At 44.5% G+C, this 18,365-nt stretch overlaps 1 protein-coding gene across 1 annotated transcript in view; it reads right to left on the minus strand.

Moving 5' to 3' along the window:
* Positions 1–18,365, minus strand: part of MRPS5 (mitochondrial ribosomal protein S5) — a 182,621-nt gene that overhangs the window by 119,639 nt on the left and 44,617 nt on the right. The gene's annotated exons all lie outside the window — the stretch shown is intronic.

Consider the following 18,365-nt stretch of genomic DNA (forward strand, 5'->3'; position numbering starts at 1 on the left):
AAGTGAGCCCTCTTTTACGCCAGATCTGTATCAGCTGCCTTAGTTCTGTTACAAACAGTAATGCATTGTGCTTGCATTGCCGATGATAGCTCTGTTTAAAGATACTGACTTATCACTGCCAACATGCCCTGTCTGGGTATTCTGTTGCATTGCTTTACACCCACTGATATATTGAAGCAGGCAAAATGGATGCCTAAGGCGTCGTGAAATAAATAGGCACCATCATACACAGCAAGCATAAAAAATGCGAATAGCCCCAATGGCTGGAAATGTGGGCGTCTGATAAAATAGCAGGCACTGGGGCTACCGGCTATGTAAATTGTGGCTATGTATAACTGCAATTTGCATTGCAGGAAGCCCCAGCGTTTGCTATTTTAATCGGGGGCTCAAATTTCCAGCCATTGTCGGAGGGGGGGTTAAGGGTTAGGTGTTGGTAGAGGGAGGGTTATGGATTAGGCATCGGTAGAGGGAGGGTTAAGGATTAGGCATCGGTAGAGGGAGGGTTGAGGGTAAGGCATCGGTAGAGGGAGGGTTGAGGGTTAGGCATCGGTAGAGGGAGGGTTGAGGGTTAGGCATCGGTAGAGGGAGGGTTGAGGGTTAGGCATCGGTAGAGGGAGCAGTGTTCTCCCCAGGCTCTTTTAGCCGGGTGCTCCACCCGGCTAGATTTTGTGACCACCCGGCTGTCATCGGCTCACCTCCTCACCTATTCCTATGCTGTAAGCACAGTTGCCCTGCATTTTCAACTCGCCCCACCCGGCTCCTTTTTCATGCCACCCGGCTACTATTTCATGCCACCCGGCTGGAAAAAAATTCTGGGGAGAACACTGGGGAGGGTTAAGGGTTAGGCATTGGTAGAGGGAGGGTTAGGCATCGGTAGAGGGAGGGTTAAGGATTAGGCATCGGTAGAGGGAGGGTTAAGGGTTAGGCATCGGTAGAGGGAGGGTTAAGGGTTAGGCATCGGTAGAGGGAGGGTTAAGGATTAGGCATCGGTAGAGGGAGGGTTAAGGATTAGGCAACGGTAGAGGGAGGGTTAAGGATTAGGCATCGGTAGAGGGAGGGTTAAGGGTTAGGCATCGGTAGAGGGAGGGTTAGGCATTGGTAGAGGGAGGGTAAGGGTTAGGCATTGGTAGAAGGAGGGTTTAGGTTTAGGCATCGGTAGAAAGAGGGTTAAGCATTAGGTATTGGTGGGGCGTGGGGGGGTTGGGGTTAAGCGTTAGGCATCAGTAGAGTTTGTGTGAGAGTAGGGTTAGTTTAAGTCAGCACCACGGAATATGATGACACTTTATTAAAGAGGAGCTGTTAGGTATAGGGTCTCAGAGAAAATAAACACATATATCAGTAGCTAAATACTGGCTGTACTTACATTACATATGCATTTCACTGTCCACGTTTGGATTTCACAGAATTTGTATATAGTATATGCAGAGAATGATGCTCCTGACAGCTCATGGCAGGTTCCATGTTTGTCTGTCTCCTATGAAGCCAAATGTGTCGTCATGTCCTGCCTGCTTCCTGATCACAGAAAAGCTCGTACTGAATAACACTAGTGTGCAGTGAATATTAATTAGCCATGTGGCTAGGAACAATAGCGGACTCCTGCAGTGTACTCTGCCCAGAGATTTATCAGTGCTGTGCGCTGGACTGAGTTACAAGCTGCTGAAACTTGATCCTGTAACTTCTCATTAGCAGCCGAGGGGAGGGCCCCAGAATGCTTTGCAGTATGGTATGCGGCTTGCGTCCTCTTAAGAGCTTGGGTCTAACAGCTTTGCTGATAAGCACACATCAAATGTAAGAGAGATTTTTAACTACAGTATTGCCTTTTTGGCTTCCTTCTAAACTGTTTAACACAGGAGAATAGAGGTTTAAATTAGCTTCTGCAGCCTGACAGTTACTCTTTAATCAATAATGATAATAGTAAAATATCAGTAAAGATTATCAATATTTTACTATTGGAATGAAGTAGTAGAATATCAGCAATTTTACATATATTATAATAGTGGCAATATCCAGCACCCTTTATTCCAGGCGCCCTTATTACATGTTATATAAGCGTATATTATATATACAGTTTATCTAATAAGGGTGTTCTGTTTTGAACAACGAGAAACAAAAATGGACTTTCCTTTTAGTTTAAGAATTCTAAGCTGTAGTTTGCAAAGGTCTCAGTACATTCATAGCTTTTAATGAAAGCTTTTACCCAAACAATGACAACAGCATATGGAATACCACACAGATAAGTGTGCCTGGTGGTGAAATCGCCATTCAGGCTGTGCTGTAAGGAAGATGCAGTCATGAGGGATCCTGTCACACAACACTCACTGGAATGGCAAAGAGAAGGCAATCGTCTCAAGGTTACAGAAGACAAAAGGGGGATGTTTTCAAAATATGTTAAAAAACTGCAGAAATCAAGAGTGACAGGAAGCAATAATAACAAAGGCACGGAGGCGACTGCCAGCCCAAACACTGAAAGAATCCATTATTTTCTGGTTTGTACGCTAATGTATGTGAATAAAGTAAGATTACAAAGTAATTTGATGACAGTCCCGGCAGCCTGAAAACTTCACATGGTACATCATTTGATTACATTCACAGCATTAAAACTCAAGAACCGATTTTCTGAGCTTCTTGCAAGCTGACAATCATTGGACAATGTCTACTCCTCCTGTCTGCAAAGCCTTACACGGACTCCCTATCTGTTTCACTATCAGTTTTAAGATTCTGTGCCCGGCCTACACATCTGTACACAAGACCTGATCAACCTACATTTCTGAGCTCATCCACAGATGTACAGTATACTCACCTGCCCCCTCCAATGATCTCCGTTTGTCCACCCCATGCATTTCTCCCTTCCATGTATGCCTACAGGACCTCTCAAGAGCCGCCCCCACCATGGGCGTAACAATCACCCCCGAGACCCCTGCCATTGCAGGGAAGGGAGGCTGTAGGCTTTGGGGGCCTCTCCTTCTCCCTCTCCCAAACCGCAAGTGCTGCCAATTAGCAAAAAAAACTCCCCGTTTCCTCACAAAAACAATCCCTGCCAATAGATTAGCGAGCAATGAGAGCGTCTGTAATTGTTTCCTGCTCCCAGATGCTGCTTCACGTGACACTTTCTGCTGCCATTGGCCGTTTCCCAATCATGTGACTCTCATGGACTTTGGGGACCAAGGGGGCCCCATGCTATCATTTTTGCAGGGGGGCCCTATTAGGTTTAGTTAAGCCCCCTGGCCCCCACCCTATGGATTTCAACTGCTCCTGGGTACTATTAGACCACAGTGATGATGATGACGATTATTACTACTATGTATTTATATAGCTGTGACCTTTTCTGCATTGCTTTATAGAGGACACAGGTAATTAACTGTCCCTCAGGGGAACTCACAATTTAACCCCCCCCCCCACCCCCACCACCACCACAGTCACAATCATATGCCTTTACTGTAGTCTGAGACCAAGTTTTAGGTGGAATGAATTGGCTGAGCGGTAGATCGTTGGGATGTGGCAGGAAAACGGAGTGCCAGAGAAAACCAACACAGACATGTGGACATCATACAAACTCCATGCAGAAGATTCATACTTGGTATGCTAGCTCGTTTGTTACTGTGCTGGAGGAGTGCCTAACAGTAGTGTTCTGGATTTGATGAAAACATTTTTTCTTGTCAGACGTTATGCTTTAGGGCCCTTTTCCAATAGCAACAGCAATCACAAATCACAAACGCTAGCTATTGTGATCTTTCATTAATTCTGTTATGCAATTGTGATTTTTCATTTGCATTGCATTATCACTCTAAAAATCGCTCCAGAAAGCGATAGCGATTTGCGATTTCCAAATTGAATGACTATAGTGGAAAATACTTGTCATGATTTCTATGGATGGCACTCTTGCCTTGCAGCTCTTGGTCCCTGATTCAAATCCCTGCCAGGGAATAATCTGCACAGAAATGTTTAGAGAGAAAAGCTTCTGGGCACCATTAGTGCAGTAGAAAAAACACCTTTATTCCATCCTCGTTACAAGATTAAAAAAGCAGATGTTTAAGCCTAACAGTCTGTTTCACAGAGTCTCGCTCTGCTTCTTCAGAGGCAAAGAAATTTCTGAAGAAGCAGAGCGAGACTCTGTGAAACAGACTGTTAGGCTTAAAGATCTGCTTTTTTAATCTTGTAACGAGGATGGAATAAAGGTGTTTTTTCTACTGCACTAATGGTGCCCAGAAGCTTTTCTCTCCAAACATTGCTGTATTGAACTTTATCTGGAGGCACATTGGTTACACCGTTAATCCTCATTGGATCACCAGTTTTCTAGTGCCAGTCCGAGAATTTGTTCTCTCTTTTGCAATATAATCTGCACAGAGTTTGTATGTTCTCCACCCACAGATTACAAATAAGTTGTATGATTTGACAAGATTGTATACAAGCATATTGGGAAAAAATGGTGTCCTAAAACACCACACCACTCCATATAATAAATGCAAATAACAATAAAACCAATTAAAACCAAACATCTTGTGGGTGATGGATAATGTACAGAAAATAAACTAATCAGTACAGCTCAGGACTAAACCACCTTGGAAAGTCATGACTAGACGAGCCGTACATTGCATAAAGTGCATCAGAGCATACAAAACCTAGAACCAGTATGCAGGCCCAGATTTACATCACAAGAGCCTATAGGCATAAGTGTTCTGGCACCGTAGACTTCGTCCTCCTTGAACTTACATACCCCCGCCGAACCACACCACAAATGTGCTGGGTGTCACTTCTCTCTTATTTCCCTCGGCAGTCCTAGGTAGGTGTCCCTTAGCATTAGATAGCCAGAGGTACCCTCTGTATTAAAGGAGTTATCAGGCAAACTAGCCCAAATGTGCTGTACTCACCTGGGGCTTTCTCCAGCCCCTTGCAGCAGACTGTCCCACGCCGACCGCTCCGCTCCCCGCCGCTGTCCCGATCTCGCTACTCGTTATTCAGGCTGACCGCGGGGTTGGCCTCACTGTGGCTGCGCGAAGCGCCGCTGTCAATCACGGCCATGGGGGCCGCACCGCACTGCTCAGGCGCAGAACTACTGCGCCTGCTCAGTTCGCCGAAGCCCATGTCGTGAAGGAGGCACAACAGAAGAAGGCACAAGAAAGGCTTTTCTTCCTGTGCCACTGAAAATATTTGGGATGCCACGGGAGCTGCTGACCATCTTTTCCAATGCCACTATTGAATCCATCCATTCAGTCATCAGTGCAGCGGATAGGATCATCAGCTCACCTTTGCCGCCACTGGACCTCCTCCATTCTGCTAGAAGGAAACCGGGAGCCACCCAGGCAGACGGATTTCAGGTTCCTCCCATCGGGTCCCCGCTACAGAACTATCCCCTCAAGAACAACCATGTGGAGGATCACCTTCTTCCCCCAAGCGGTCCTCCTGCCAAACTCCAGTACTCCTACCAGACATGCCCTCCAGTCCGAACTCCAGCCCGATGGCAGCTCAACATTCTAGCTGCCCAGCTTAACACCCCAGCCTACAGCACCATAGTCCCTTGGACAGCTAATTCCAGCAGCCCGCTTTGTTCCTCCTAGCACCTCGGAGGCTTAGCCCACCCTAGACTCTAATTTATGCTCACATAGTTCTTATTTGCCTGTCTCATTGTATTTATTTATCTCCCTTTCTGTCAAGTTATGTATGTTACCTGCTTATGGTTATAGATCTGTCTCTCTTGCTCTACTGCCATTGCCATGTGAACAACAAATAATTCCGGGTATTACACTGTGGTACTTGGTGAATAAAGGTGATTCTGTTCTGATTCGGACTTAGGGCTCTTTTCGGCTTTCAGGCGTGCTTATGCAAATACGATCGCAGTGACATCAAAGAGTACATAGTCTGCACGGTCTAATGTTTCCATACATGAGCGGTGATTCATCACTTAATCGCAGCGCATGGTTGCCTGCATTTTGTCCCGTTTGCGCCCGCAATTCCATTCATTATAATAAATGGGATCACAAGCCCCGCACCCCGGTTCTGCCTTGCAAATGTAAATGAGCCTTTACCCAGGTGTCAAGGAGAGACATGCACAACACCACCCACGTGTGCCTTCAGGATATGTCTGAGGCATTAGAATCTGTGGTCTGAACACTTGGAGCATCAACAGAATGACTCATTATGTATTTATGATATACTGTATATCAGCGTTTGAGAAATTCAAAACAACTTTACTCATTCTGGTAATAAAGAATTGATCATGTCTGCAAAAGATTCACCAACTTCCTAAAACTTTACATCTTCTTTATTTCTCTTTTTCCATAAGTCACTTTGATAAAGTTGCAAGCATTACATATCGCTTTCAAAGACTCTTTGTCTTTTTATGTATTGCCTTGAAATGTGCTGCCCTGGGTTTTCCTATACATGCTGGCAAGCTACTGCCCTCCTTCCAATATCTGCAAACACCTATTCAGTGTTCTGTGTGGAGAACTAAGAATACATCTTCACAGGGGGCTGTTCAGGTTTTCACTGTGGAAAAATGTTTAAAGGCATTGTAAAACAAGCTTTCTACTGTAACAACGGACACAGGCTGAGGACTCCAACCTTTTCCATAAATCTGACATGAAAGGCCTTGCAAAGATCAAAGTACTCCTGCAATTCTAAACTACTGTAAACATCTAGGTCTAGAATGGAAAGCATATACAGTATATTACTGTCATGCAGCATCTCCAGTGGTGTCAGAAAATCACCACCGGGGCTCACTTCAGATCTTTCCCCCACCACAACTCTCAAGCTAACACAATGGAGGTAACAGGCTGCATAAAAGCAGCTTATTCTATCGGTAGGAAAACTTTTTAATACCTAGATGCAGGCAAGTGAGGAAACATCTCTTGCAGTTGTAATAAAGCAGCCACAGACCTCTACAGATGTGTACTGATTGATTACAGATATGGTCAAAGTTCTTCTTTTATTTCAAGTGATGCCATGGAGGGGGGGGGGGGGGGGGGGGGACGCATTTGTACAGCAAAAAGAGAGGTATGAATCAGTTTCATACTAAAGGCAAGTACACAAGCTGGTGGCGGGCCATGGCAACGCAGGTGTTGGTGGAAAGAGTGTTAGAGGACTTCGGATAAAAATGGCTACGGCAGTCTTGCCGATGGAGGAGGCGGATTTGCATTACTAATGATTATGGGATTTCGGAAGAGTTATTGCAGTTGACATCCTGGCAGCTGTAATGGTGCCAATACAAGGTACAATAAAAATGTTCCGTTTTCAAATTTATTCGACCAAAACAGTCTGAGTGAAAGTGGAAAAAAAAACCGATCACGTTATTTTGATTAAAGCGGACCCAAACCAAACATTTTTTTAATTCAAAATATTTAGTTTCACCACTCTGACACATACAAAGATAAATAAACACTCATTCAAGCCTATGAGCATTTCAGTGACTGCTTTTCACCCTTCTATTTTCTTAACTAGGGTTATACAGGTGGCAGCCATTAGCAATTCCTCCTTTGCTGGACACCATCTACTCCACCAGTTTGCCGAATCCAGTCCCGGCAATTTGAAAGGAAGGGAGGGGTTTCTCCAAAAAAATGTAAAATATTTTATATTTGTCATCATGCAGCTGAAAAAAGGTTGCGATTTATTGTTGTAACTTAGAAAACAGATTTTATTTCTGAAATGTTGTATTTTTAATTTGGGTCCACTTTAAAATTCTATCGGACATCTTGGAAAAAAATTTATATTCAAACTGACAGAATAATCTATGAAATTATCTACCGTAATTGAAAAAAAAAATTGTACCATGTATGGGCACCATAAGACAGAGCTTTACATTAACTGATATTTTACCCTTGTGTGCTGCATAAACCTGTGATTGATCCAATGCTGTACTAACATTACAGGTATTGACAAGCTGCCTGCACTGCTTCCTCTGGCAATGCATTTGTCTTGTCGGATGGAGATGTGGTGGGCATAATCTCCCATTGAGTCCCTATACAGGCAACAGTACATATAACTGGACCACTAACCACCTGGCAGGAGTAGAAGGAAGCCAAGAAGGAAATAGTTAACGAAATACTTCAAAACAAAACTGGGAACTGTGGAAACAAGGTATCTGCTCAAATCAGAACAAAGTAAGTTTTTTTTTTGTTTATTCTTTTTTTAACTTGGAAAATAATTTATCCTAAAATCTCCAGATGCTAAACACTTGAAGTAACAGACTGTAACAGCATGGTTTCCGAGAGACTAATGCTGTTTACACATAAAATATGCTGGTGAGAAAACTATTAAGGGGATTATTTCTATTTCTGGATAGAAAAGAGCAAATCTCACCTGTAAATTAAAAGAATTGTTCACATAAACATTACAAAGGTGACATTCACCTGCTTTTCTGGTGCAAGAAATGCCCCCCTGATAAGGGGGTAAAAAGGGTATTACTTTTGATTACTTGACAGACAGAAGCACTGGTACTGATCAAAACTCTTAAAGTGGCCAGAGATTATGCGACTTGGTAGCCGATTGACCATCCAATCCGATAATTATAAATGAATCGGATGAAAATCGGTGCTGCCAAGAGCATGCCCAATCGACGATGCAACCAATTTTGGGCTGACATTGGTCGCATTAAACGACTGGACATTCTGAAAAGTCCCAGGCTGGATCAAGTGTGCAGCGTAAACTTTGTGTGATAATTATGGGCAAACACAACGGAAACCCCCAGCTTCCCCCCCCCCCCCCTTGGTGCCTGTGCAGTTATACTTTATCTGCCCCACCACAAGATTCCATTGGCAACCTGTAAAGCTCTAGTGAACTCCGTGGCCAAGAGAGTGAAGACTTGAAAATTATGGTGGCCACAAAAAATATTGACATTTCGAGCAGAATTGCATTCACTTAGGGTGTACTCACTTTTGTTGCCAGAGGTGTAGGGCCTTTTTCCACAAGCAGTTGATAGGCAGTGAAAAGCCTCTCAAATTCTCACAACTGCTCACTGCTGCCTGGTAACTGCGTGCTGAGTACACAGTTTCACTACCTGTGGAGATGGGCCCTTAGACATTAATGGCTGCATGTCTAGTTATTTTCATGGGACAGTAAATTTAGGGCTAAGCCACTTTTTTTTTTTTTAAACTCACTCTTATTGGACTTGCATTAAAATCACAGCACTTACCTTATTTGACGGACATTAAGCGACTTGATTACACTATAGCCACTACAGGTTTGTCTAACCCCCACACCCAGCCAGTTCACCTTTAAAAACAGAGTGAGGTGTTATACAAGGACCTGGGGATAATTGCACCCCACTCCATGTATGCCTGCAGGAGTGGTGAAGGATAAACAAAGACCCTCCCAGGGCACCCTTCTTACACCCACGCACACTGCAACGCTAGTTTTTAAAAAAATAAAATTCATTTTTTTATTGTACCATTATAGGGCTTTGTCCGGTAGGATCCTGTGTACAGTAAAATAGTTTGCAAAAGATCTCCAAAGATAGCAAAAAATTATTGTCTTCAAATCCACCCCGGCGGATCTGGTCTGTCAACTTAACCCACATAAACAAGGAATACATACAGTATGTTCTAGAGCAGCGGTGGCGAACCTATGGCACGCGTGCCGGGCCTGGCACGCGTAGCCTAATCTGCTGGCACGCCACCGCTGCTTATGAACTGGCCGCAACGTCTGCTAGACGCCGCCGCGCCAGTTCATATAGCCCGCAGCCCCGCAGTCTCCCGGGAGGCAGACCAGGGCTACGGCAAGATGGCTGCCGAAGCCCTGTACTGGAGACTATTTGTGTCTCCAGTGCAGGGCTTCGGGCGCCATCTTCCCGTAGCCCTGCACTCTGCCTGTCAGCGGCAGCGCGGGAGACTGCAGGAGGAACGTACGGGGGAGATGCGCGCCAGAGCCCAGCCGAGAGAGAAGACTTCTGTCAGGTGAGTACATTACTTTTTTTGTAGGTGAAATGCGGCCCACTGTTATTTTCTGGTAAAATTTTTGGTCACATTTTGTTTATGTCCTGTGACATGCTGCCCACTGCGTTTGTTTTCTGGTGACATGCTGCCCGCTGCGTTTGTTTTCTGGTGAAATGTGGCCCACTGCGTTTGTTTTCTGGTGAAATGTGGCCCACTGCGTTTGTTTTCTGGTGAAATGTGGCCCACTGCGTTTGTTTTCTGGTAAAATGTGGCCCACATTGCATGATTTTCTGCTGAAATGTTACCAACATTGCATTATTTTCTGCTGAAATGTTGCACACATTGCGTTTATTTTCTGGTGTCTGGGGTAACTGTTGCTGCATTATTAAGGGCTCATTCACACTACAGAACGTATGCACGAACGCGATTGTGGTGCGCTAAAGCGTGGACGTCGGCAGCTGTACCCATCGGGGAAACGTATGCGTTGTGCATTAAAATGTTCCCAGATGCGTTACAACGTAACGCATGGGAACGCACACCTGTAGTGTGAATGGTAACATGGAAGTCTATTGACTTTCATGTTACCATATGAATCTTACATAATGTGCGTTGCGTCAAAACTGACAGCGCAGCACATAGTGTGAATGAGCCCTTAATGGTCATAGTTGGCTATATTTGCTGCTTTGGGGTTACGGCGGGTATACTAATAAATAGCATCACACAGTTTCTGCACACCCATGATGCGAATCCTCGTTTCACCACATCATGGCGGAAACACTGCTTTCTTATGCCTCGCTGTTACATCATTACGTTAGCTCCGCCCATACAATATCATGGCCATGCCCATTTTTCGGCGCGGCGCAAACACCCCCCCCCCATTGGCACTCGGAGATAAATAAGTCGGTGTTAGGTCGCAGTTTGGGCACTCGGCCTCTGAAAGGTTAGCCATCACTGTTCTAGAGTAAAATGCTCTCTAATGTACCTGTCACTTCCAGTAGGAAATATTGATCTGAATGCTCTGAAAATCTTCATCTGTCATTTCGGAATCATAGAAGGACAGGCATTCCAGTGACATCAGGAAGTATATCAACATATTTCTCTTTTATTTAACTATTGGAGTAGATGTAATGGAAAGCAAGGCTAACTCTGGAAAATGTACATGTATGGCACACGACTATGAACACATGGGTGAGCACCACACCTCCAGCAATAAATAAGGGAGTCTGTATTACCACGTGCCCGGTCAGTTGGGCGCAGGGTGAGTCGAATGATGGCTCGCCATGCTGCCGCTGAATAACCGGGCGGCGATAAATACTATTCCTCATGCGAGTCGTAGCAACTCTTAGGGAGAAGTAATTTGGGGTCCAGTGATCTGGAACCTTGAATTAGCCTTACTTAGGGCACGCACTCTAATATTGCAGCTATAGCCACACCTCCATGTGTGCGCCTAGATGACCTGCTTTGTAACTCATGAAAATTTACATGTATGGCACCCTCCGAATACTAGGAACAAATGTACATGCGTGAGCTCCACAACTCCAGCAGTGAATAAGGTACCCGGTACCGTAAGTCCAAGTTCATAGTGCCATTGCATTCCCTGTGACAGGAGAAAACAAAGCAACGGATTGGTACATCGGCACTGCACGCTATGCTCGCACTTAGCGGTACCGCACTACATGCAGTGCATTACGATGCCGCAACCAGTTATACCGCAACACACCCACCACATAGGTAGCACTGTGGAGTCGGAGTCGGGGCAATTTTGGTCAACCGGAGTGAGGATTCGGAGTCGGATGATTTTTGTACAAAATCCACAGCCCTGTTAAGTATTAGACTAAGAAGTCGGAGTCTGGGCCATTTTGGGTAACCGGAGTTGGAGTCGTGGTTTCATAAACTGAGGAGTCGGAGTTGGAGTCAGAAGATTTCTGTACCGACTCCACAGCCCTCCATTGCAATGCGGTAAGCCGCTACACCACAACCCACCACAATGAACTAAAGCATTGTCTGATTATTTTCTTGCGCATACAAGGACAAAAAAAAAAAAAAAGTTATGCATTTATATGAAAGCTTTGGACAAGTCTTCTATAAAGGATTTATGACATTTGCTATCCCACAATGCTGTTAAGGGGCAGGGTTTAAATTCTCTCTTCAGCAATGTCCCACACAGCCTCCACACAATATAAGTCATGGCCTCCAGTGATCCTCTAGGACTAATTTACACAGCACTGTTCATAAATGGTTTATGCACCAAGACATGTAGAGGGATCTGCCCCCCTCCCCCTACCACCTCCAAAAACGCACACAATTTAACACTGGTTTATACAGCCCCAGCATCTTCTGTGACAATGTACAAATAAATATTTTGAAAGGTGCATGGTAAATGAGGGGACCATACAGATGAAAACACAGCTGTATAAAAATTGTTCACTGCATTGTCAACCAAATAGGTAAAACAATAATTAACAATGCCACCGAGTCTTTCTCAACTTATTTTTAAAAAGCAAATAGTGAATTTTCAAGAATGAAGGAAGTAGCTAAAAGAAAAAGGGTATGTATATTCGATGGACCAATCTGCAAGTCTTCAGATGACTTATGCAGCACACTCGTCTTTTTCACCAAACTTCCTAAGGCTTGGGATTGGCATAATCTGAAAGACTCAAAATGTCTAAGTCAAAGATATTAGGATGGATGCCACCTGCTACTAACCCATATCCCAGACAGCAGCAATAGCTACTACATGACGCGTCATGTGACTAGTCACATGACGCGCTGTGTAGTCACAGCAGAAGAAGAGGAAGCCTCTACCGCTGGCTGCTACGGAAAATTAGGTATGTATTGCTGAGTGAAAATGGATCCGATCAATCATTGATCAGATCCGTTTTCACTATGTGAACAGGGCCACGGACTGAGCCATCCGGATCCGGTGAAGCAGAGACTGGATCCGCTCACCGGATCCATTTGGCTCACAACGCAGATGTGAACCGGGACTTAAAGGATTCCCGAAGTGACATGTGACATGATGAGATAGACATGTCTATGTACAGTGCCTAGCACACAAATAACTATGCGGTGTTCCTTTTTTCTCTTCCTCTGTCTGAAAGAGTTAAATATCAGGTATGTAAGTGGCTGACTCAGTCCTGACTCAGACAGGAAGTGACTACAGTGTGACCCTCACTGATAAGAAATTCCAACTATAAAACACTTTCCTAGAAGAACATGGTTTCTGAGAGCAAGAGATAAAAAAGGGGGCATTTCTTATCAGTGAGGGTCACACTGTAGTCACTTCCTGTCTGAGTCAGGACTGAGTCAGCCACTTACATACCTGATATTTAACACTTTCAGGCAGATAAAGAAAAAAATGGAACACAGCATAGTTATTTGTGTGCTAGGCACTGTACATACCCATGTCTATCATCCTGTCACGTCACTTCGGGTATCCTTTAAGGAACTACAAGTCCCACAATGCATTGCAGGAGTCTGACAGCCACAGTCATGATTCATAAAGGCAAATGCATTGTGGGACTTGTGGTTACTTAACAGCTGGAGAGCCAAGTTTGCAGATCACTGGTCTAATGCATCACGCTGCTCATGACAATCAGCTTTGTAGGAGTCAATAAAGGGAACCTAAACTGAGAAGGATGTGGATTTTTCCTTTCAAAATAATACCAGTTGCCGGACTCTCCTCCTGATCCTGTGTCTCTAACACTTTTAACCACAGCCCCTGAACAAGCATGCAGATCGGGTGCTCTGACTGCAGTCAGACTGGATTAGCTGCATGCTTGTTTCAGGTGTGTTATGCAGCTGCCACTGCAGCCAAAGACCTCAACAAAACTGCCAGGCAACTGGTAATGTTTAAAACGAAACATCCATATCCCTCTCAGTTAAGGTTCCATTTAAAGGATACACAAAGTGACATGTGACATGAGGAGATAGACATGGGTATGAACAGTGTCTAGCACACAAATAACTATGCTGTGTTCCTTTTTTACTTTATCTGCCCGACTCAGACAGGAAGTGACTACAGTGTGACCCTCACTGATAAGAAATTCCCCCTTTTTATCTCTTTCATAGTTGGAATTTCTTATCAGTGAGGGTCACACTGTAGTCACTTCCTGTCTGAGTAAGGACTGAGTCAGCCACTTACATACCTGATATTTAACTCTTTCAGACAGAGGGAAAAAAAAAAAAAAAAAAAGAACACAGCATAGTTATTTGTGTGCTAGGCACTGTACATAGACATGTCTATGTCATCATGCCACATGTCACTTCGGGTATCCTTTAACAGCTGGAGAGCCATGTTTGCAGTTCACTGCATTAGACCAGCCCATTCCCTTGGCTGAGCTGTCAACATACCGTCAGGCATATATGGGGATACTCAGATTTTATTCTACTAAGGTTGCATTAGGATTCGTAGTCTGCCAGAAGTAAATATTAGCCGACTTCTATAAAGCCACAATTATGATGATATTAAAAATCAATTTAAATGTGGCTTACTGTTCTATTTCCCTCTTAAAGCTAGATTATAAAATTACTGACTAAGGTCCTTGTGCTAAGACTGAACGAGAGTCCCATTAATTATTATTCATACTATTATTCACCCAGTTTAACCGGATTTCATGCCCAGTAAATTTACATCTGCTAACATTCACAGAGTGAAGCAATCACAGCCTGGGCAGGTCAGATGGCAGAAAACAGGATCCCAATTCTGTTTGATATCGCCAAGCCTTTCGATACAATTGAATGCTCTTCTCTGTGGAGCTGTAAACAAGTTTGGCTTTGGCGCCAAATTTATCTCCTGACTGACTAATCTACTATATCAACATCCTAGGGCCAATAAATCTGTGAATAATTTGTCCCTTCTGTGAGCTACAGAGAGGCACTCGCCATAGCTGTCACATGTCCCTAGGTCTGTTTACTACTGAAGCCCTAGAGATCCAGTAAGCGCTTCAACTTTAGTTAAAGGGAACCTGAAGTGAAAGGATATGAAGGCTGACATTTTATTTTTCTTTGAAAAAAAACAATACCAATTGCCTGACAGTCCTGCTTATCCTCTTCCAAGGCAACAGGTAGTTAAGAGCTTCAACTTTAGCTAAAAGGACATGGGTAGGATGGAGAGGGGAGAAATAAAAATGGGACTATATGCAGGTGACACCATTGCATTTTTATCCAAGGATTTGCAAAGACTGCTGGAGGACATTTGTACGCCAGCACTCCTTATCAATTGAGACAACTTCCATTCTCGATTGTAGGCAGGATAAATTTGTTTAAACCATTTCTGAAAAGGATTTCCACTGCGAACGCTGATAATCTTTTTTTACTCACCTGGGGCTTCTTCCAGCCCCCAGCTGCCATCTCAGTCCCTCACCACAGCCCCGGTCCTGGTCGCCCGTAATCATCGCGACCTGCCGGTGCGGGTCGGCTCTTCTGCACCTGCAAGAGTGCCCATGCAGACGGAGAAAGGCCGACCATGCTGGCGGGTCACGGGGACACCAAGGAGGACCGGGGCTGTGATGAGGGACTGAGACAGCTGCTAGGTGTGGGAAGAAGCCCCAGGTGAGTAAAATTAGATTATCAGCGTTCGCACTGGAAGTCCTTCAATGTCCCAATTACTAAACAACCTGAGCCCTTAAAAGTACCTCTTTGGGGAAATACTTCACAAAATTTGAGATTGAGTGGTCTGAGTCCTGAAACAAGGAGGAAGGAGGGCTGGTGCTCCCTGACTTTGAAGTTTACTATCTAATATTGCAACTGGGTTACTCCGCAAGTGGATGTCTTGGAAGCTGCCATCTAAATCAGAATACAGTTCAATACATGTTCTGGGAATGTCTCACTTACCAGCATACCCATGAGGGACACTATGAGAAATTTAACACATTTTCCATTAGATTCACAGAGGCAGGACCGCACAGCGTCAAAGTTTGGTGTGGCTACAGCAGCAATGCTATAGCTCGCGGCCCAGGTACAGGTAATTCGGGGATCAGACAATTGCCAGACACCAAATTCCTTCTCCCTGCTGCCGCACAAATTCTGGGAGGCAGCAATTATTACTCCCCTTCCGAGTCGTAGCAATTTGTGCGGCAGCAGGTTAAGCAATCATTCCGCTCACCCTGAGCCAAAATGAAGGGTGCCCACAATGAATGTATGCAAGATTCGCATCAAACAATTCTACACATATTGTGGAGTAAACCTGCATTTAAATATTGAACATCTACAAGATGCTGATCAGTGAAAGGCAAGAGGCATTTTTATCATAAAATGTTCACATTCTTACTCTGGCCTTTTAAAAATGTGTATGATGAAGACATGCTCTACTGTGTAATGCCAGTGTGCAGATATCACTCTCCTGCAAGTCAAGCCACAAAAGCCATTTTGTTATACTCAACCAATCACATTAGGGCGTTTTTCTAACAACAGAGGGCTACCTACAAGGCTTGTGATGAATGCTCAGTCCTTGCATTAACATGAATGCAGGCTGTAAGGTCTTGTCTGCATTCAGACTGCAGCCCTTGCATCCTTGGTAAAGAACATTTAAAGTATAATTGCATACCATGCATATAATACATCAATAAGCAACAAGTAATGCAAGAGTTGTTAAAACTGGAGGTTTATGGAGGCGTATCTTGCATGCTGATTTTATTCATCTTTCATTCAGTAAAGAAAAGAAAATCTCCATTTACAGCAGTATTGCTAAAGCCCCTTAAACATACCACTGCAGTGCAGCACATTATTGTTAACCACATCAATGGAGAGTAATAGGGTTGCTGATGCATCACAGTCCTGTAGGGGGCAGCAGTACACTACAAGAAACACTGGACATTATAGGTTTCCCTAGATCGTTATTACCCATGCACTCTATAAAATGAAATAAAGGAATCTAAGCTATGAAACAGGTTCAGGTAATGGCCTTATCTGAAGAAGGACATACAAAAGATCATTATTGCGTGTGCTTACCATTCACTGGAATAAGCATGCAAGGAGGGGTTTCATTCAGGAAATCTCAAAAGCCGGAGATTTTAGCACGATTAACTATTTTCAACCATATTTATTCTGAGTCTATTGATAAATATTGGGTGAATCCAGGCCCCATCATCTACCTTGACTTATCTGCAAGGAAGTGTGGACTCAGGATTTGCTCATATAAGGAGCGGTGCTCATCAATGCACACTGCTCGGATCTGATGCTAATCTCTGTGCTGTGCAGCCAAATTCAATATAACTGAATGACACCGAGTCCAGGCTGATAAAATATTGACAGGCCAGACATTTTATTGGATTATCTCGCCACACTGTGTTGGTGTGAAAGGCTGCTAAACAGCTAGTTAATGAGAAGTTCTGCCGATGAAAGTGGGAGCCAGAGTAGGCCCTTAGGCAGATCAGGTCTCTATAGGAAGATACCAGAAGAACATCAGATCGGCAAGTCCTGAGCTTCAGAAATCCTTTGATGGAGGTAGCACTGACTTCTTTATAACTATTCTGACTTATAAAACTGGTAATTAATATTAGATGGAGAAGAAATCTAATTTTGATAAGTAACCAGACATGGCTTTGATAGAGAATAACAGCAGTAAATGGTACATATTGGGATGAACTTGTTACAGACTGGCTTCAGCAGAGAAACTCATCCATTCAAGCGTTCTAGTTTCATGTCAAACTGCCTCCTTTGCTACCTCCCCTTCCCCAGCTGCTGCTCTATACAGTGGCTCTCAGGCCTAGTTTACACACATCAACAGGGGATAAAAAGAACTATTAGAACTGGTTAAAAATCTCTGCTTACACTTTCCCTGGATCTTTAACAAGTTTAATGACAAGAACTATGCCAAGGGAAGAGGAAAGATGCTGCCGCAGGGAAGAGGAAGGATGCTGCCGCAGGGAAGAGGAAGGATGCTGCCGCAGGGAAGAGGAAGGATGCTGCCACAGGGAAGAGGAAGGATGCTGCCACAGGGAAGAGGAAGGATGCTGCCGCAGGGAAGAGGAAGGATGCTGCCGCAGGGAAGAGGAAGGATGCTACTGCAAGGAAGAGGAAGGATGCTACTGCAGGGAAGAGGAAGGATGCTACTGCAGGGAAGGATGCTACTGCAGGGAAGGATGCTACTGCAGGGAAGAGGAAGGATGCTACTGCAGGGAAGAGGAAGGATGCTACTGCAGGGAAGAGGAAGGATGCTGCTACAGGGAAGAGGAAGGATGCTGCTACAGGGAAGAGGAAGGATGCTGCTACAGGAAAAAGGAAGGATGCTACTGCAGGGAAGAGGAAGGATGCTACTGCAGGGAAGAGGAAGGATGCTGCCACAGGGAAGAGGAAGGATGCTACTGCAGGGAAGAGCAGAGGAAGGATGCTACCGCAGGGAAGAGCAGAGGAAGGATGCTACCGCAGGGAAGAGGAAGGATGCTGCCGCAGGGAAGAGGAAGGATGCTGCCGCAGGGAATAGGAAGGATGCTGCCGCAGGGAATAGGAAGGATGCTGCCGCAGGGAAGAGGAAGGATGCTGCCGCAGGGAAGAGGAAGG

This window comes from Hyperolius riggenbachi, chromosome 4 (genome assembly GCF_040937935.1).
Source record: "Hyperolius riggenbachi isolate aHypRig1 chromosome 4, aHypRig1.pri, whole genome shotgun sequence".
Taxonomy (NCBI): Eukaryota; Metazoa; Chordata; class Amphibia; order Anura; family Hyperoliidae; genus Hyperolius; species Hyperolius riggenbachi.